Below are 20,940 nucleotides of genomic sequence, written 5' to 3' on the forward strand. Positions count from 1 at the left end.
ATTTAAAGGGATAATTAATTTCAATTTTTGAATTCATTATTATTAAATATGTACATTATTTTTATTTTAGTTTTTAGCGATACAATTAAAAAAAAAAATTTTTTTCAATCAATTATGAGCTTATATATTTTTAGCGATAAAAAGGTCGTTATTACATTGAGATTTATCAACGTGTGGTACAAGCTTTCTRTAGCCGTGATCGTCTAGTGGTTAGGACCCTACGTTGTGGCCGTAGTAACCCAGGTTCGAATCCTGGTCACGGCAATGTTTCACTCAAACATTGTCACGGAAGAGRGCACTAATTTTTTAATAATAAAAAAAATCAAATATTGAGATTTTAAAAAACTAAGCTACTTAGAAAARCATTTTCTAAAAGTTATTTGGAACAACTATGCTTGTATGATCATATGTATGTATGTATATTCACTGTGATACATAGTTTTGCCTTGCCACTGCTTCAATTTTCTATCCGGGTTTATGCTATTGAATGCTATAAGCACATGTCGTCACCTAAGCTGCTAATAACGTAATATCAATTTTTATAAGTATGCAAAGGGAGGAAAAACGATATAAAGAAACTACTTATATTGAGAGAAAATTTGTGTTTTGGTTATATTTATTATGGTTGTATCTGAACGCGGAGTCTGAAAAATTTATGCTTCGTATGTAATGTGTTAGTGAATTATTGCAATAAAAAAACTCAATTTCGATTTTTTATTGATACGTTGYTTTGCATTGTAAACTCATGTATGATCAAAGTCCGACTATATTCATTGCTCGTTTGAGCAGTAGTTTCAAATTATTTCAATGCAAGTCCTCTTGATCCAATTTTTCAACATCTTACACAACTAAACTCATACATATTACATATCTCTTTGTTAGTTATTTCATTTGTCAGATATTTCATTTTCACAGTTTATTATTATTGCTTACACTGATTTCTTACRCTCTACGTATTGCCTTATTCGCTTTGAATTTATGATCGTTTATTATTTTACTACGCTTTTATTTTTCTGTAACAAATTCGAAGTGAAAGTAATTTTTCAGGTATTGAGTATACAAAACAGTTCAACACTTGTATGTTGCAGTCTACAAAAATGGCACGCTTTCAGTAGCCGTGATCGTCTAGTGGTTAGGACCCTACGTTGTGGCCGTAGTAACCYAGGTTCGAATCCTGGTCACGGCAATGTTTCCCTACAAACATTGTCACGGAGAAAGCTCTGTATTTTGGAAGAATATTTTTTATACTCAAGGTGTAAATTCTTATCTTTACTCTACCTATTTCGGTGTAAGGTCCCTTGAAAATATACAGCTATGGACATTGAAACGGCACATTTTCAATAAATAACAAAAGTTTGGGTTTTTTCTAAAGGTTCATTCTTTCTATTCAATAATAGTACAAACTGAAGTTACAAATCATTGAGATCGTCCATAATTTTATAACTAACCTTTGCAATTTTAGCCTTGACCTCATTCMATAGGTTTTCAATTGGATTTAAGTCAGGGCTTTGCGCTGGACAATCTCAAATATATATCCTCTCCGCAGAAAACCGATTTTTCCTAGCTTCGATCCCCAAGTTGTCTTGCATAAATTTCCRTTTAATTAACATGGACTCGAAAGCMTATTGTTTTTAAAATGTGTAAGTACTGAAACTTGTAAATTTTTCCATTGATTCTTACATGCGGACCATAATATTTCCAGGCTTTATCGTCTTCTGAGTATACTTAGGATTATATTCTTGGCATTTACGACGATGTACAAATATTCTGTCATCTTTTCTTATCTGTTAACCTTTGTTTCGTCACTCTAAAATCCAATTTCTAAAAATTTAGATATTCTCTTGATGAGCTTTGGCGAAGATCAGCTGTTTTCAAATAATTATATATATATTTTTTTTTAAAGAAGTTCAGTCTACAAGTCTAGAAGATATTTCTAAGTCCGCTGATTGCTTAATATCAGCTGCTATCTGCCGTGAAGATTTTGTAACACATATTTAACTTGTTGTAATTGGCTCCTAAAACTTTGGTGTTTTTCTCGAAATGATGTTTTCAGCGTCGGCGAGAAACATTTCTCCGAAAGGTGAAGACCGATCGACTTAACAATTTCACAGCCCGTTCTTAGATATATGTACGTACTGATGAGGCAATGATCGAAACGAAGGCATCCTATTTTACATTAATTTATTTTGATTAGCATGCTGAAGGTAAGTCTTTCTCATAAAACCGATTATTTTCTCAAACTCAAAATTTTTTAGTCATTCGATAAATACTTGGATTTAAGTATAGTTCGAACAATTTTTTTGGTTTTCAATTTAGGATAATTTTAAGCGGACACCGACACCTTTTCAAGGGACACCAAACATTTTTAAAATTAATCGTCGATTATTGAAGTATCCACATTAAAATTAAAAAAGAAAAAATTTCCAAAAAAAATCGGTTTTTTCTGACTTGACTCTGAAGTTGATATAACCCCTTGAKGCAGCTAACTGAAAGTTATTTACTAAATAAATTAACCGAAAAAAGAGAAATAATTTAAAAAAAACCAAAGAAAAAAAAACAAGAAAAGGAAAACAAAATTCTGCAAATTGTTTTTTTTTTCATCAAAATAATAAAATAATTCGAATTAAATGCATCCAAAACAGGCGTTTTAATGCCCGACACCTAAAAACCCATCAACAAAAAAKCATGAATTTAGAGTCCGTTGACACTTAATGCATGCATAAGAGAGCTCTTTAAGCGCAAACAGTGTTTAAAATAATAAACAATTAAGTAAGTAAAACAGAGTAGCTKCGAATCACAACCCTTTTGTCTGTTCACATTTTGAAATCCTTGTTAAACACATGTGTTTTCGCTTCAATTATTTAATTTCCTGTTTAATTGATTTTTTGTTTTCATTTTTCCATTTGAATTCTAACAAAGGACCGCATTCAGTGAGTAACCTTCACCACCGCCAACAACAACCGGTTTGGTAATTAATGAGCGCAAATGTGCAGCGATGCAGCGAATATCCAGCAATCCCATTTAGCACACATGTCCTGTCTGTCAACTGGCTCACGGACCACTTTAGATGTCCCGCGCGCAGCAACCCCCAAAACGCGGTGTCAAAGGTCGGCGATGCGAAAGCAAACGACCACTGACAGTCAGTCAGTCAGTCACTCAACTCACTCAGTCAACTAGTCGTCAACGCCAAAATCCAACATCAACCACACCACCACCACTTCCACTATCAACTGCAACAAAACTTCAGCAGCTAAGCAAAATAAAGGCCGCTTTGTTGACTTTACTTTCAATGCAGTTTGCAGMGTTATTTATTTGAGGTTTTTTATGCGGCAGTGTAATTTTTATGAATTCTTCAGCTGGACAGCAGGATGCATCGTTTGGCACATGATTGGGAAGCGAACACAGCCTCATTAGCGGAACGGATGCTCTTTGCCGTCCTGTCGTGTTAAACYCCGATTTTTTGTTTGCAACGATTGCGCGGCAACAGTGGTTCGTTGACAGCTTGTTTACTTTGTATTCGGTCCGGTGCTTGGACGCTGTGCTGTCAACTCATCAYCAACCGCGCAACACTGCTACCCTCTTGAAAGTGGTGACAGACTCGGCATTTCGGCAGTTGGAAAATTACCGATGCTCGACACGTTCCAAATTAATGAAGCCGCCGCGCATCCAAAGCTCGCACTGYTCGAAAGCTTCTGCTGGTTTGTTTTCCTTTTGCTCTCGTGTTTGTTTGGTTTTCAGTTTTGATGTTTTCATTAAAATGGACGGTCGTTTTGAGTTCCACCCCATTTCCAATGTGGATTAGGGCRAGTGGGTAAAGCAAATAACACAAACCAATATTTATTCATAATAGAAAATATGCAAAGTTATTGCAGCAGTAAACCCAATTTTCGGTAAAAATAAAGAAAACATTSAATAAACGAACATCAGCTGAATGTAAATATATTTGTGGTTGATTATGAACATGCTTTCAGGATCATGAACAAGATTCACACATATATTGTTCGCTAAATAATCGATATTTAGCTCGAATAGAGACTGCTAATAAGTTTTGATTGTTCGGAAAAACTCGTAGAGAATAAGTACAAACCTGTACTTAGAAATGACGAAGAAATGGCATATCTTGAACTTGTGTTTTTCTAGAGAGTTGGCGGAAATTTTAAGAAACTTCTATATAAAATACTATACATTTTGTTAAAATAGTCGCTGATTAAGACAGAGATCGAAAACGGCAGACTGACGTCGTTTTCRGAACGTCATAATTGGAGGATATAGATAGTACTTTTACCCTTTTCCATTAAATTGGATAAATATTTCGTACGATAACTTATTGACATTTTAAAAGTAATTTCCTAATGGCACTCTCATAGAAAGGGCAATTTTTGACGAGCAAATTCCTTCAAGGAACATAGAATAAGCACTTGTTTCCACCTTGGACTACAAGGTGGATGTAGAAAAACTCCTAACCAAATTCCCGGAGCCTCCAGCGATTAATTATCGATGTGTGCGGTCTGGTGCTGTCCTGATCCGGGCGACTGCTTACTGCAGACGAAATCGCAAAATTTGTTTCGACAGTCTACATCGTCACGGACAGAAGCATTTAAAGAAACTAATGCTATTGCCATCATGTACAGGTAGAAGGCAGAGGATCTCGATTCAACACCTTTTAGTTAATGCTGCGGCTATAAAGTGTATAAAAGCCCGTAATTGAAATTTTACTAAAATACTTTTGAGCAAAACTTTGATAATTTATTTACGCCATCTTGTGGACAAGCAATTTTGATATTTACGCAAGTGCAATGTCATTCAGAACACAACAACTGTCGCAAATTAGCTGCACTTAGTTTTAATGACTTTGAACACTTCGCACCAAGGAGCAGAGCAATTCAACTAATGTCAGCCATAATAAATGCAAACTACACTCACTTAGTTTAGAAATTACGTAAAATTGCCAAAAAGACCAGCACTTGCGTGCTGCATATGCCACATATGCATATCGTGCTAGTTGCAACATAGCGCGCACGGAGTGGTAGTGCACCGTTGCCTCCGGCAGCCAGCATTTTTGTGAGCAGGACACGCATCGTTTTTCAATTATGACAGCCGGCACGCTCGTTGGCTCGCTGGCTGCCTACCGGCTGCATATAATATGAGAGTAGTTATGGTCACTTCGTTGGTTGCTCACTGTTGCGCCATTACGAGTGAAGTGTCAACTTTTTGCGGTGGCTGTACTGTTGCTGCTGGCGGTGTGGCACATGTCACTGAAAATTGACTGCATTCGCACGTTTGACTTCTGTGCACATGCTGTGCGCTAACCCTTTTCTCGCAAGGCGTCTCTCGGCCAACTATCCTCATTCGGCCGCAGTCCAGCGTCGCCATTCTGCATTTGTGCAACATGCCGCGCGCTTGCAGCGACAGTCGCTGCTTGTGTAACTTTTCATGTTGCTCGCCTCGGAAATTTGCGTGTCATTGTTCGCGTCCGTATGCTGGTTTGTGTGCTTATGAGTTTGGCATTGTCCTCGTGTTTGTCCAGTTGTCCGAGTTGGTCGCTCCTGTGGCGCATTGTTGTACGCATTATGCTCGCTGCAGGATATCGTGGCCGCTGTCGCCGTTGACACATGTTATTGCAATTTCAATTTACTTAATACAATACAATGTGTTTAAAAAAATATCGAAGTAACTCTGTGCTCAATAATAGTTATGCTATAGAAATTGTATTGGGTCATCTGCTGAGCTGCTAGTAAAGTCATGAAGTCTGTAGTCTGTAAAGAGAAGATTAGCAACACGTGCGACAGCTGGGAATTATTGATTTGAGAAAGCAGTATATGTGCAGAAGAATGCGTAAACTATGGTGGTTCTTTTTTCCTTTTCGTGCCTTAAAATAAACTTCATTTGATTTCTCAATTTAGTTATCTCGTCACTATTATCTTCCCCATCACACACAATATTATGTCTATTACAAAACAATCCACGATTTTTCCAATAGATGGTGTTACATGGTGAGACACAGATTAGTCTCGAGTTGTATAAGTAGCTGAGGGTCAGGGTGACGTTAGAAAGATAAAATAGAACAATGTTGTGTTGTGAGTGCTTTTTCCAGACTAGATAAGAAAACAAAGACAATAGGACTGGCAGTGAACAAGGGCAAGACGAAATATCCTCTGTTATCAAACAAACAATGGTCGCACTCGCGACTATACTACCACGTCACTGTTGACATTCATAACTTTGAAGTCGTAGATAATTTCGTCTATCTTGGAACCAGTATCAACACCACCAACAATGTCAGCCTGGAAATCCAACGCAGAACAACTCTTGCCAACAGGTGCTACTTCGGACTTAGTGGGCAATTGAGAAGTAAAGTCCTCTCTCAAAGAACAGGAACCAAACTTTATAAGTCACTCATTATTCCCGTCCTGCTATGTGGTGCAGAGGCATTCACGATGACAACATCTGATGACTTGACGTAACGTTTTTTCGAGAGAAAGGTTCTGCGAAAGATCTATGGTCCTTTGCGCGTTGGCCACGGCGAATATCGCATTCGATGGAACGATGAGCAGTACGAGTTATACGACGACATTGACGCAGTTCAGCGAGTTGAGAGACAGCGCTTATGTTGGCTATGTCATGTCGTCCGAATGGATGAAAATGCTCCAGCTCTGAAAGTATTCGACACCACAGACACTTGGCTTTTGGAAATAATTTTAAGACAGTTAGTATTTTCGCTCTTTCTCGCTTCTGAAGGTATTGAATTCTGATATTTAAAAAAATGTCTAAATCAAAAAGCTCGTAAATAATTTCCGAAAGCACTTTGTTGTTTCTCAAGTTTGTCACATTGTATTAAATAAAAAGCGTAGCTCAAAATTAACTTAAGAGAATTTGCATAACAAATTAAAGCCCAGGAAAAATATTATCAAGGAGAAACATACAATATAGGACCTCTAAAATATAGAAAGCCGTACAAATACATACAAACCTATGTATGCAAAAGCAGCTACTGATGAGGCCAGGTAATGCAAGCATACGCGAACACTTTATGCAGATGCCAAGCGAGAATCAACAGGAAGCAGACTGCTTCTGAAAAAATTTGCACAAGACTGCAAGTAAACGGAGAGGACATTTAATCCTTTCACTATGGCAGAAAAATCGACCGCCAACTGTGCTGCAAATGACGATTAGCACTTAAGATCCTCTGACACTGTCGCTGCCGGTGTCGAAGCTGTTGCACTATTGACACTTGGACGCAAATACAAGCATGTAACACACACGAGTACACACTAACACAGCTGGATGCACGAATGTGAATCGGTACACAAGTGTTGATGGCATTTGGTACCGCAAAAACCGGAAGGATATCGACACAATGCGGCCGAAGGGTTGAATTACATGCATGCCTGCATGTCTTGCGAACACCGAGCAGGGGCGTCGATGTGCGGAGGTATAATGTGGTGCGCCTCCAGTTGGATTGCTCCATATTTGCGGCCTGCGGCGTTCGTATATCCTTGCAGCGGCACTTAAGGAAGTTAAACACATTAAGTGCGTTTTCTGTTCGTTTTGTAATTATGCGCATTTAAGCTTTGTTTACGGTTTTTTACCGTTTGCTGTTATTGCTTCGCCTTCTTGTTGCGCAGTGCCAAACTCATTTTATGCGTTGGCAAGAAAAGTAAATAAAACATTTTTAGGGTATGTCTTTGCTGGCAAAAGCCGATGCGCAGACGCATTTTACGTGTTTTTAATTCGCTCAAATTGTCACAAGGAAAATCTGTAGCACGCAGCGCATATTGGTTACTTTACTGCCTGCCTGCCTATAACAGCGGGATATCCTTTTTATCACACAGCTAAGACGCTGCACTCTCTGCTAGGCTGAGAATGATGTTTCTTCTTTGGTTTTTGATTGTGTGTGTTTACTAAACTGTTGTCAAATGCGCTGCGAATTTATTTTGATTGCATGAGATTTACCTACGTTTGCAATCCTTTTGCGAAGGGACATTTTGTATAATTCACAAATATATTAGACCGTTGTTACTGCTTACCACTTTTTTAAGTCGGAAGCAAGTAAAGGATTAGTCTGCTTTTCAATTTGCGACATTTTACAAATTGGAAAACATTTATTTACTGCATTCTGTGAAGCCAATCAAGGATTCAACTAATCCTGCTTAGATAATTGTGTGCATGGAAGCGGATGTTTGCAATTTTTCTTCAATATTTGTCTCTGCATTCGAACAGATTGCGCTTAGCGATAAGATCTACTGAAAGCAAAACTAATCCTCTACACTTTTTGTGGTCTAGAAAATTAAATGGGATTTACTTATTTGCAGAATTTGTCGTTGTGTTCTTGTTGTTTTCCTAGAGAAATTGCTTTCGGTACAGTTCATTAAAGACAAAAAACTATTTTTTAGAGCAAAGATATATCGACTGTAGCAAATGTTGGGTTGATCCAACAACAATATTCAGTTTCTGGTGATATTCAGGTCTGTCGTGACTATGCTGGAARCTGTTTGAAACGCATAGCCRGCCGCGGAAGAGACTTTCAATGAAKTGTTCAACTTGAAACCAGATTTTTAACATTATGAATCGCTTAGTTGATATTTCAGTAGAGATAACCACTCTGCTTGAGGACTTGGAGGCACATATACAAATCCTATTTTCTCTATCAATAATAATAGTTTCTAATGGTTGTTGACTTATATTTAKATATATGTATATATATATTTYGTAGTCGAAAAAGTCTTTTCGCATTTTGTCAATAGATAGATATCCCCGGTGCTACCAATCACATTGTGTCATACCATATATTTTTGGAAAGGTGAGATTTTAAGTTTCATTTAACCAAAAAAATTAAATTCGGGGAAGTGGAAAAAAAGGTTACAGCTGTTAAAAAATTAGTAAAAAAAAAAAAAAATAATGAAGAAATTCACAATAGTTCGTGTAGCACAACAACGGTCCTTTCGCTTCCGTTCTGGAAATTTCTATGTGAAAATGCAGCTCCTCTGGTCGACCAGCAGCCACRACATCGCTAAGGAACTTAACATTCATTAGCAAACACTTTTGARCCATTTAAAAAAGATTGGCTAGAAGAAGAAGCTCGATGTTTGTGTACTACATCAATGGTCTATGAATAATTTAACGGACGGAATTAACATCTGCGATTCTTTGCTGAAACGATATGAAATCGAAACATTTTTGAAGCGAACGGTAACAGGAGACGAAAGTTGAATGAAATACATTAATAATGTGTGAAAAAGGTCATGGTGGAAGTGTGGTGAAGCTCAACAAATAGTCGCAAAGTCAGGATTGACGGGTCGAAAGGTAATGCTGAGTATTTSGTGGGATTGGAAAGGAATCATCTACTATGAGCTGCTCCAACTAGGTCGAACGATTGATTCTACATTTTACTGTCAACAACTGATGAGATTGTGAGCAAACAATCGAAAAAAAGGATAGAACTGTTCAACAGAAAGGGTTTCGTCTCCCATCAGGACAACGCTAGACCACACACRTGTTTGATGACTCGACAGCTTGGCTTGGAAGTTTTGATGCATCCACCATATTGCCGTGACTTTGCGCCATCGGACTACCACTTGTTTCGGTCAATGCAGAACTGCCTTCATGGAGTAAAGCTGGCTTCAAGAGCTTGTGAAAATTACTTGTCGCAGTTTTTCRCCGAGAAACCAGAAAAGTCTCTAGCGGGAAATTATAAAAAAAGTTCGACCAAAATGGTACATATTTGGTTCATTAAWGTTCTTTAAAAATATAMAAAATAAGTTGAAATTATCAGAATGAACAGACAAGCTGAAATCCGGAATGGCTGCAATCAGCCCATTCGACCGTCAGTCTGTGCAATATCAATATTTCCATCCAGGCTTAACTAGAGCATTTTAAAGGAGCCGGTGTCAAAATTAGAAGAAGAAATCACCATATCTCGGACCATGCTGGGCCGATTTCGGGATATATTATTCTTCTCGTATTCCTATGTTTATGTGCGAAAATGGAAGAAATCCGACAATCCTTACTTCCCATATGTCACAACAACTTTCAATTCCATCTATTTCTTCAGGTCTCAGTATATAAATCAAGAACCAATCAGTGTGCCCAGATAAAACACCCGAACTTGGACATTCGTTACTTGTCAYTAATAATTTTTCTAACTAGTCCAGTCTTTCATCTGCTGCAACGCCCAGAGCTTCGTCAGTTGGTCTTTATGCTGATTCTACTATTCTAAAGACATTTCAGTTTCGTTCACATAACATCACTTTGCTTTGATTTACGTTCAGTGTCCTTGTTAGCGTCCTTCGGCAGTTTATCTCAACTCTGTCATGAAAATCACTTTACCTTACTTRACCCAAATTTCTGCAAAATATGTAAGTGCACACAATCAAATGACTTCAACTGGCTATTTAGACTTCGTGTTGCTTTTATGTGCCTTCACCAGAATACACATATACACACACACACGAGGATTATATTTTAAATTRGAATCTCTCGGCAGTGTTTGTTTTTCATCTCTTCCTTTCATCAATGTGCTTTATTTCAAAGAAAGTACCACATGCAAATGTATGTGCGTGTGTGTGAGTTTCGCAAAATCAACACACACCTATTCGTATGGGAAGGGAAAGTCCTTGCTTACAATAAATTGCAATTTATATGCTGCATGCCCTAAGAAAGTGAAATTTATGTTTTCAACTAAAATGGGGGCATATTTTGTACTCCGATGTTGTTGTTGCATTCGTTGAAAAGAAGTGTCATTAATTTACCTGCCATCCTACCATTTATGGTAGTGCATGAAAAGACACAACTTTCGTTTGCGGGAAAATGTTTAAGGTAAGCAGACCGCTTCATTTCGTCCCAACGAAATAGAAAGTTAGCGACAGCTCGCAAAGTAGGTCTTGCTAGCCTTAAATACTTATGTATCAAAATCTAGATTCCCATACACTAGCAAGTATGTGTGAATACAACAGTACAATGGCAGACAATGGCTTGCTAAATAGCGCTGTCCGAATTAAAAATACCAAAACGAATTGAATTGCTCGGTTTTTGGAGAGTAAAGTGGTATCYTCTTATGGATGCATAATTATTTACAATAAGCAGTTGAAGTATTTGCTAAAATATTATGTTATTTTGATATATAAATGCAGGAAGGAGTCAGAGTAGAATTTCACGCAAGTGAGAAAAGTCTTCTAATCGCCATYCACTTGGGAGTGGTCAGAAAGATTATTTTATGTATGGCTCAAGCAGTTCATGGCTTCCGGTCATAGACCAATTATCCTCTGGGTAGGCCAAGAATATCCGTTTGAAGGCGAGCTAAAGTGAGAATGCGAAACAACCCCCTCTACAGGGTTGTGCGCTGGGTTTGGGACCCCCCTTTTGATGACGACCATGGTACGGTCTCTTAATTGGGAAGGTGCCGCTGCTCAGCTAGTTGATGTTTTCGTGAAAATAAAGGCTGACATCACCTCCGTCCAAGAAATGCGATGGACGGRTCACGGACTGAGGCGAATAGGTCCTTGTGACATTTAATACACTGGTACTGTCATTCACCGTGGAACGTCTAGCCACAATCCTTATCAAAGAGAGGAGTTCTTCAACATATCGCTGATTTGCGCTCCGACGGAAGAGAAAGACAATGTGACCAAGAATGCCTTCTATTAGCGCTTGGAGTGCACCTATGAGAGCTGCCTCCGTCACGGTGTCAAAATCGTGCTTGGCGACTTTAACGCCAGGGTGGGCAAAGAAGGTATCTTTGGCACTACGGTCGGTAAATTCAGCMTCCACGAGGAAACATTCCCAAATGGGTTGAGGCTGATGACTTCGCCAGGGCTCAGTAGTTCTAGATTGCAGCATAGAAAAATKTATCAAGTTACCTGGCGGTCCCCGGATCGAAAAGTTACTAACCAGATCGATCATGTTGTGATAGACGGAAGACACGTCTCCAGTAATTTAGATGTGCGCACGCTCCTAAGTYCTAACATCGACTCGCATCACTATCTTGTTGAAGCCAAGATTCGCACCCGCCTCTGTGCAGCAAAAAACGTACGTCATCAAACACAAGAAAAGTTCGACGTCGAGAAGCTGCAATCGCAACAGGCAGCCGAACGATTKTCTWTTCGACTTGCACTTCTGCTCTTTTTAAACTTCGTGCTACTTCSGCTGGTCTTTCAGAAAAGTTCCTCCAAGAGMSTAACTCTTACTTTYTCAATATGAGCCTCGCCAAACAATTTATGAAAATTACAATCATTAATAATAAAAACTGTAAGCAAAACCAAATCGTCATGTAGCGCCCCACTGCATTGCCAATTGTAGCTGCTGATCTCGCATGTGATCATGCAACTGGAAAAACAGGACCTTGCGGTTTTTCGGTTTTGTGCCTTTAATTTCGTTGATCCTAATGGCCATATTTAGAAATGAATGCAAAAACRAAGCAATAATGAAAGAAGTTGGCAGAGAATACAAACCACGGTGACATAATTATAACAGATCGAGCGAGCTGGTATGATTAATGATCGCAGATGACAGTGCAGAGAACAATTACGAACGCAAAACACTTCAAGCGAGAGTAATAGGTGGGGAAAAGTTAAAGCGATATGAATTATTATGRTAAACAGTACGCTTCCTCGCTTGGCAAGAGAGCCTGCGACAAACGMTCTTGAGACACTTTATGAGACTAAAGAAAATCATTGAATCGTTTTTGATTGATCGCTATTTGATAACAATTTTTTTCATAACTCTAGGCTAGCTAACTGCCGCTCAAAAAGGTGTACGGAAGATATGATCTATGAGATTTCTTAAAGTGGTTGAAGGCGGACAAAGATTAGGAAGTCGTGGAGTTTCGTAGAGCAACGCGAAGTGGCAGAGCGATGATATACAATACTTTTTCTTTGAGATATGTAGTAAAAAATATCAATTACTTGCATCAACTGTATCAGGCAATAACAATGGAATGTTCAATTTGTTGAAGAGTGAAAAGAAAAAATTTTAGGAGTCAAAAAAAAAAAAAAAAAAAAAAAAAAAAATATAAAAAAAAAAAAAAAAAAAAAAAATATTAAAAAAAAAAAAAAAAAAAAAAAAAGAAGTTTCCGTTTTAAACGTCATAAAGCAAAAATTAGTAAACGCCCAAAATGGAATGTTGCAATATAAAAAAAGGCAACTGTATTTTGTTAGAAGAGCATCCTGTTATAACACATTCCGGCATCGCCTGATATCCAAAATCAGAAACACGGTACTTTACGACTCAAAAGTTGGAATTATTGAGCAAAGTTATTCGAGCATAACCGAAGCTGATTTGACGAGACATCAGATGAGTCTAAGGAAAGAGSAGATCATTGCCGCCAAGCCAATCAGATTTCAGGATTAGACACATTTATGTGATAAATTTTGTGCATAAAAAAGATCCAGAGCATGTAATTGAAGAAAAAATGAAGAAAATGTAGGAAAAACCGCAAAACCCAAAGGTAGCAGCACACACTACGCAGCATAATGGAATAAAGAGAAAAAATTAAAACGGAATGTGTCGAAGACAAACARGCTGTCAGTCAGACAGCGGCACAGCATCCTTATGAGATTAAGAATGCAAATCAGTGTTTCCAAGCAGGCTAATTCTCTTTTGTGTGCACCCAGCATACACACACAYACGACATACATATAGAGGCATGAATACAAAGTATTCCTTTGCGATTGTTTGCTCAAACATGACAGCTACATGTCACAGGCTAACGTATTTTACCGCAGCACGTTGCCTTCTCTGCTCGTCCTCCCTTTAATGGCAAGAAATGGGGCAGCTGCAGTGAGTTCTCTCAGCTATGCATAAATATTCATGTGGTTGTTGTGAGTTACAAGCATATGAGAATCGAAATTACGCGCGCATTACGACGTTGAACGGGATTTGACTTTCTTCTAAAACATTTTGATTGTTTCCAAGTTTTTTTCCCGATTTCATTAACTGGAGTAAAAGATGATTTGACGCAATTTTATGCAGAAACTAATGATGATGATGTTGTATGTTGTTTTTGTAGAGTGGTACAACAGAAAGTTTTTCTCAAATTAAAATTATTTGAAACACAAGTATTTAAGGAGTACGTTAAGASCAAAAAGTTGAGATTACCACTAATTAAATGTGTATACTTTCAGTTAGGATGCTYTTGGTCTGGTTGTGTGGTTTTAAAACGGATACTGTTCAGTAATGGCAGGGCGGCTGCAGATATAGTTTTTGTGGGTCAAGTTTGAAATACCTTTCGAGAACTTCTCAGCAGCGACTTCAATGTCATGATGCGTATACAGCAAAGCCAGGTCGATCAATCTATCTTGAAGCATGTTCGTCCTCAGCCTCCTTTTCATGCTGCGAATTGTGGAAAGGGCGTTCAGTACTCGCAYTCGTCACAAGCAGTGTGCAGAATATGCGAAGAAAACTATGATTTATGGGGTATAGTTCTTCAACGTTTCCAATGCAATAGTCGGTAACTTGTTGTCTTTTGACTTTTGCTTCTGCCCCTCAATGGCACTGCCAGTGTTCAAGTTCACCTTCAAACGCCGCACGACGTTGTCATTATCTAAAAGGCTTTTGAATCTATCTATCAAGCAGTCAGTAGGATTTTCTATTTCTTTGGTTTTCAAAGCACATACTTTTTCTGGAAGCAACAAACTTAGTTGATATCCATCCAATATTTCTCTAAAAAAAGCGCGTCGTCAAATCTTCGCCGATTGTAAGAGGCATGTATACTTAGYAAGTTCTCACGAACAAATTTGTGTTTTAAATGGGTCGAGAATGTTCTTCAGCTTTTAGTCTTAGATTTTGCAACATTACAAGCATCGTTTCTATTATATTTRATGCCTTTGCTGGATCGTCCGAGCCTTTCTGAAGAATCAGGCTAAGTGAATAAGTTAGTCACATAGACAAAAAATTACAATTACAAATTGGAACGCTGTTTCTTCATTTTCTCAGTTACTAATTTTTGTATGTTGGGAAACTTGGATAATAAACCGCGGAAAATGTGTATCAGTCGAACATATCTAAGATGGAACGGAATGCAGCATCTATTTCACCTATTTCCCCCCCTGCATCCACCACTGATAATTGACTCGGCTCAGAGCATTTTGTCGACAACTCAGGATTTTTTGATTCATAGTAAATCACGATCTATTGATACAMATTTAGGTGCTTTTCCGGTTTTATGGTTTCAACTATTACTCTCCGCGACAGAGACGCGAGGAATCAGAAACGAAATCCAACCTGTCTATATAGACATTTGAAAGGAAAACTTTCTACAATATAGTATATACAATTCTAATCGCAGTCATACAAATCCCGCATGTTGTCTTCCTCACATAAGCTATCTTAGATCAAACACTTCTGACAGGAAAACCAAAGTGTGATAAACGGAAACCAATTGTAATGATATTTAGACTCAACAGAAGCGATCRTGTAACTTTGGTTGCCATATTTACATAGCTATAACCACAGAAAAACGAAGCTCCTATGAACAGTGATAAAAGTTACACGGTAACGATTAAAGGATAATTGAACTTGAGTAGGTAGCATTAGCATACACATTACTTCGATATTACAAAGGAAAAGCGACATATGCGCATTACTCGAAATACATACATTTGTACACGCATTTGTAACTGCAAAATGTAACCCCTTAGCACAACATTGTAATCCAAAAAAAAAATGAAAAAATGTATACACATATCTCAGCAAAGAATCTAGTAACCTTAGAAAATCTTGAAATCACAATAAATGTTGTCAATGACAAAGCACAAATAGAGAAATAAWGCAAAATAAACAAACACAGCTAATTAAACAGCGAAATAAACACGGAAACCGGTTAAGCAATTAATGATACAAATAGTTGGACCTAAAGAGTATCGCAGGAGGCGAGGCCAATGGACAACGAAGATACATATAAAAGTAATTGAAAGTGGCAATTTCGGCGTACAATGAAGCAGAAATGAAAAGACGAAAGGGGTTTCTTCGTTAAAAGTAAAAGAAACATAAATGTCATTGCATAACAACAACAACGACGACAAAGGTGAAAACATTTGACAAAAATGTCAAAGGATAACGGCCAGACAGCGGCTGATAGATAGCGTACACATGGGTTACACCTCGGCAGATTGGAAGTAGAAAGTATTTCAAGTCTCTAAAAAAAATATGTAGCTAGTAAATATTTATAATTTTTTAAGTCTTTATTTTTATGGGGATCAGATGCACGGGCAGCAGGCTAATATGACGTGATAGATAATAGAATATAAAAATATTTTTGACATATTTATGCGAATAGTAACTGGTGGGCCGGCAGTAACATAAAGTGTAGTAAAAAGCAAGTCAACCAGTATGCTGTAACTAAAGTTTCTATTTAGTACAGTTAGAAAGAACCGATTACCTCGTTGCTATTGTCACAAAAAATTCGATTTTCACAAGCTTCTCTTGAGGCGCAGTTTCCAGCAGCAAAATCATTCGTAATGGAGAGAAGCAGGTAGTAATCACGCACAACAAAGGGGATACCATACCAAAAATCATACCATAATTATACCAAAAAGCTTCTGGAGCTTCCAAGGCAAGTTATTATCGATATATGAGGCCYCACGTTGTCTGAAGAAACACAATTTTTGTCCTCTTGATCAAGGTTGGCAGCTGATGGGCTATTGGTAATTCGACCATTGACGCGACTGAATGGCGATTAGACTCCGATGTGAAATGATGTAGCAGTGTTTCATTCATTGTYACATATCGGCSCAAAATATCAGGTTAACTACCGACTAAAAAGCATCAAATACTCCTCAGAATGATYAACTCGTCCATGTTTTTGTTGGATTGTGAACTTGCGCGGTACACACTTTCCATAAAGCTTTCACATACCACTTTGCAACGGTTGATTTCCCTGGTGCAGAGTCCTAGTAATGTTGATCAATCCAAACCTAGCCTTCAAGAATATTTTTCCCCCCAAAAAAGCAATGCTTTATTAACACACGAAGTTCCTTTTGCTCCATTTTTTTTTTTTATAAATTAACACAAGTTGCTTTATCCAAAATGCCAAATTTCATAAACTAATAGCACGACAGCTGTCAAATTTGTACACGCATCTTTGGGAGCCGAATAAAAATTATAYGGATTTAACATTAATGATACCGTCTATGTAACCCACAGCTCACATATATATTATGATACCTAAAATAACTAGTCAATATTTAAGAGTGTCCAAACCTATAGAGGGCTAAAAGTTTTSAGCTATACGATACTGTGAAACATAACCATATAAGAAAAACCAAAGAAGGAACACATACATAAATATATGTAGTTGGCTGCTGCGCAGATCATAAATTTAGCATAATGTTGTCAATATTCATGTGAAAACCGCTAACACTAACTGTTATTACGTACTTATATGCAAAGTCATGCTTCAAAACTTAATTTTCAATGAATCATTCATATGTCTAAGCAGTCTGCGATCTCAAYATAAAAAGTATCATATTCAGGTCTGGAATAAAATCATCTTTTACGCATATGCCTATTTATGCAAATATCACAGAATATACGGATACATATGCAAATATCCTTAATTAAATGTAGCRTTTTAGGGATCTAGCACATTTTCCACTCCACTGAGGCGTTAAGAATACCAGTTTCGAACTAATCAATCACAATTGTTTTGACTGCTTACATTTATAATATGAGAGATTCGCTAAGCTCAACTTCGCTCTCTCAAGCGAGAAAAATGTCGCTGTCAAAATTCAAAACCGATATGTAAAATGGAAACGTTTTAGCGCATCAAATCAAAATCAATAATTTATTTTATCACATTTTAACGAACCTACAATATGCGCACATGCGAAGCGATTGTATGASAACTTTTGCTATAACAGTGATTGACAGCTGTCAAACAAGTAATCAGTCAATATTGAAAATGGACGCATGCAAATTTAAACCCTTTTCCCACAAACGAGGGAGCATAGAATAATAAATTAAGGAACACTTTGCTCCATTTGCAAATGGAAAAATATTACTAAGAATATTTGAGAGCATTGAGTAGCGGAGCAGAAAAAATGTTCAAAGCAAGAGTTGAAAATGTATATATTTTTTTTTTTTAAACTGTAAGTTACTAAAGTGCAAACTTATAGAAATATTTGTGGGTTAGGGACTGAAGTCTAAATTATTGTTATGTTTGCCTTTGAAAATTGTAAGGTGAGCATTCCTCTCGTCACGTTTTTAATAACATCTATTATCTTTAACCCTTTTTTCGAAAAAAATTCATAATTTTTTGCGTTTGACCCTTTAATGATTTCAAATTCAATTTTAATCTGCACAAAATTGACGCTGATTAATGATTCTGATGCTTCTGATAAAGGTGAGCAATTCACAGAAGAAAWTAAAATTAAATGGAGAACGTTTGTGGCTAATGCGGTTGCAAAAATAACGCTTGATATAAATCGTCAATCGAAAAAATATAAATAACAAAAACAACGTTTTGCGGAAAACAAGAAAAGTCATTAGCAACCAATACARYGATATYATRCATACAAACATATGCACATATATATGTATGTATATGTGTCTATATACGGTATGGAAAAGTGCCCAYCTTTGACACTCGTGGCACTATTTAGCGCGTTTGTTTGCCATTTGTTGAACAGCGGTTTCAATCGTTAATGAGYACGCGACAAGCACATATGCAACCATACACATATTAGGGAAATTCCATTTGCCACCAACAACAACACCACCATCACACACGCCACGCATAAGCGCAGCCAGCCGTTACTCATATCAAGTTCCATCAATCAATAAATTGATAACATCAAACGCATTAGGGCCACAAACACGATCAACAGAAATTTACYGAAGCCACCACCACCACCACCGCCGCATCCATGTGCACCAGCAGCAATCAGCAGCGTTATGATAGCAATCAGAGCTTATAGCGAATGCAAGAAGGGAAATTAATAAGTGCCTCTTTGGTGCAGGCATCAAAGTCATTAGATCGCCATTATGCGCGTGCCACAAAAAATGTTYCGCTGATTGGATGCATTTTGTGGCACTAAAATGCTTTAATTTGCAGAGTTTTTAATATTTTCGACCTCTGAAGTGTATATRCATCGCTTTTGTTTAGAAAAATGTCACATTTACGCCTGCGACMTGCGTCAGAGCGGTGAAGTGCGCTTAATTGAATGCATATTTATTGATTTTTCAGTAGATTGCATCGACAAACTATGAAATTTCTCTCAAATGAGGTGAAATTACTTTCTTACAAAATTTTTTTAATTGTGATGGAGATATTTGCGATTTTGATATTAAGAACCGTCCGCGAGAAGGACAGCCCAAAACCTCCGAAGACTTTAAATTGGAGACGTTGCTCGATGAGCATCCGTACTAAACGCAAGAAGATATTGCTTCAGTATTGGTATCCACACACCGAGACATTTCAAAGCGACTGCATGCGCTGAGAATGACTCAAAAACAAGGAACTTGGGTTCCTTGAGGCTTCAATAGCTTGAGAGCAGGAAAGAAATCTTTAAAACCTACCTAGAAACGCGAAGTCCCGAAGTTTCATTGGTATACTAAGATAATATTTTCGAAGAAATATGCTCCAGAACCACTGCACTTCACGCCGCGGTTCTGTAGGTACCATAACTTTGAGTCTCGTTTCGTCGAAACTAAATCCAGGCTACATTCCCAATTTTTCGAAATTCTCAAAACCCCTCAATTATGCACTTGATAAAGCTTATTGATTAAAWAAAAATCCTTTTTTCATTTCAGATAATAAGCTTAGTCAGGACTTCCTGTCGGCMGCAAAAAATGTCCATCAACGGGATCGTTGATATTTCCGTCATTTTGTGTTTTATTTTCTTGCTCAATAATACCTTTTACTATATATGCAAACATTCAGATCTGATCGGTTTTTATTCTCCCATAATAAAAGTTGAAAAAATAACATTTTTTGACGGTACTCGATGTTTCTCAGAGTTCCAAAAAGGACCAACAATTTGGGCCATGTTGTCACTTTCTATTTATTTCCGGCCATAGATTATTGTCTTCCAAAAGAGAATTTTTTTAGGTTTCATCGAGGGAGGACGTATAAATCTTTCCAACAGTGGAGGACCTCTTTAGCGCCATTGCACGTAAACTAAATTTTGTCTTCAAATACTAATAAAATACMTATAAACATAACCATAAAAATTTAAAACAAATATTAGAAAATTTATTTTTTGTCCTTCAATTCGAAAAAATCTCAATTAACGAAAACTTAGAGAAATGTAAAATAATCTACTTTATAAATTGGCATGCTCGTGGCTCAGTTTGCATATTTTTCAAGTTTGTAATGCCGAGTGGCCTAGTTCGAATCCCATTCGATCAAATTTGTTTCTTTTATTAATTTCACGTTTTTCAGATGTTTGCATTTTTATTTTTAATTCAATTATTTATATCACATTTAAAATTTGGAGCATTAAATTAGAGATAAATTAGTGAAGTAAAAAGCCGTTTAGAGTTAATGTACATCGTAGTATGGCAAATACAAATTGTAAATTGTTGGTGTAATTTATTAATACAACTTAATTTCATATTAATTATTCAACAATTCAAATATCCACATAACATTTATTTTATCATTAATATTATCGAATGTCTCTCAACTTCTTACCAAAAGCGTCAATATGTCAGGATGGCCGAGCGGTCTAAGGCGCCAGACTCAAGTGTAATAGCTTGCCTGTAGTAATATGGGTTGATTCGGAGCGTTCTGGTCCTCTCTGAGGGCGTGGGTTCGAATCCCACTTCTGACAAAATACTTTTTACAATCTAATATTCGAAAATTGTAGAGAATTTGTATTTCAGGTAAGGATTTAWTTAGAATAGCATAAAGAAAGCAAAGCGTACTATAAAATAGATCAAAAATTAGAGAAAATAAAAGAAAAAGACTAACAAAAAAAAAATATTTAAATAAGATTGGAAATAAA

The 20,940-nt window shown here is 37.2% G+C and overlaps 1 protein-coding gene and 3 non-coding genes across 6 annotated transcripts in view; 3 read left to right on the forward strand and 1 right to left on the reverse strand.

Annotated features, from left to right (window-relative positions):
• LOC108968122 (centaurin-gamma-1A) overlaps nt 1-20,940 on the reverse strand; it is a 262,919-nt gene that overhangs the window by 93,437 nt on the left and 148,542 nt on the right. The gene's annotated exons all lie outside the window — the stretch shown is intronic.
• Nucleotides 193-264, forward strand: Trnah-gug. The gene has a single exon. It is a non-coding gene; the product is annotated as a tRNA-His (tRNA).
• Trnah-gug lies at nt 1,115-1,186 on the forward strand. Its single transcript has one exon. It is a non-coding gene; the product is annotated as a tRNA-His (tRNA).
• Trnal-caa lies at nt 20,643-20,766 on the forward strand. Its single transcript has 2 exons — nt 20,643-20,680; nt 20,722-20,766. It is a non-coding gene; the product is annotated as a tRNA-Leu (tRNA).

The sequence above is a fragment of the Bactrocera latifrons genome, unplaced genomic scaffold, assembly GCF_001853355.1.
Source record: "Bactrocera latifrons isolate USDA-ARS-PBARC rearing strain unplaced genomic scaffold, ASM185335v1 scaffold_203, whole genome shotgun sequence".
Classification (NCBI taxonomy): domain Eukaryota; kingdom Metazoa; phylum Arthropoda; class Insecta; order Diptera; family Tephritidae; genus Bactrocera; species Bactrocera latifrons.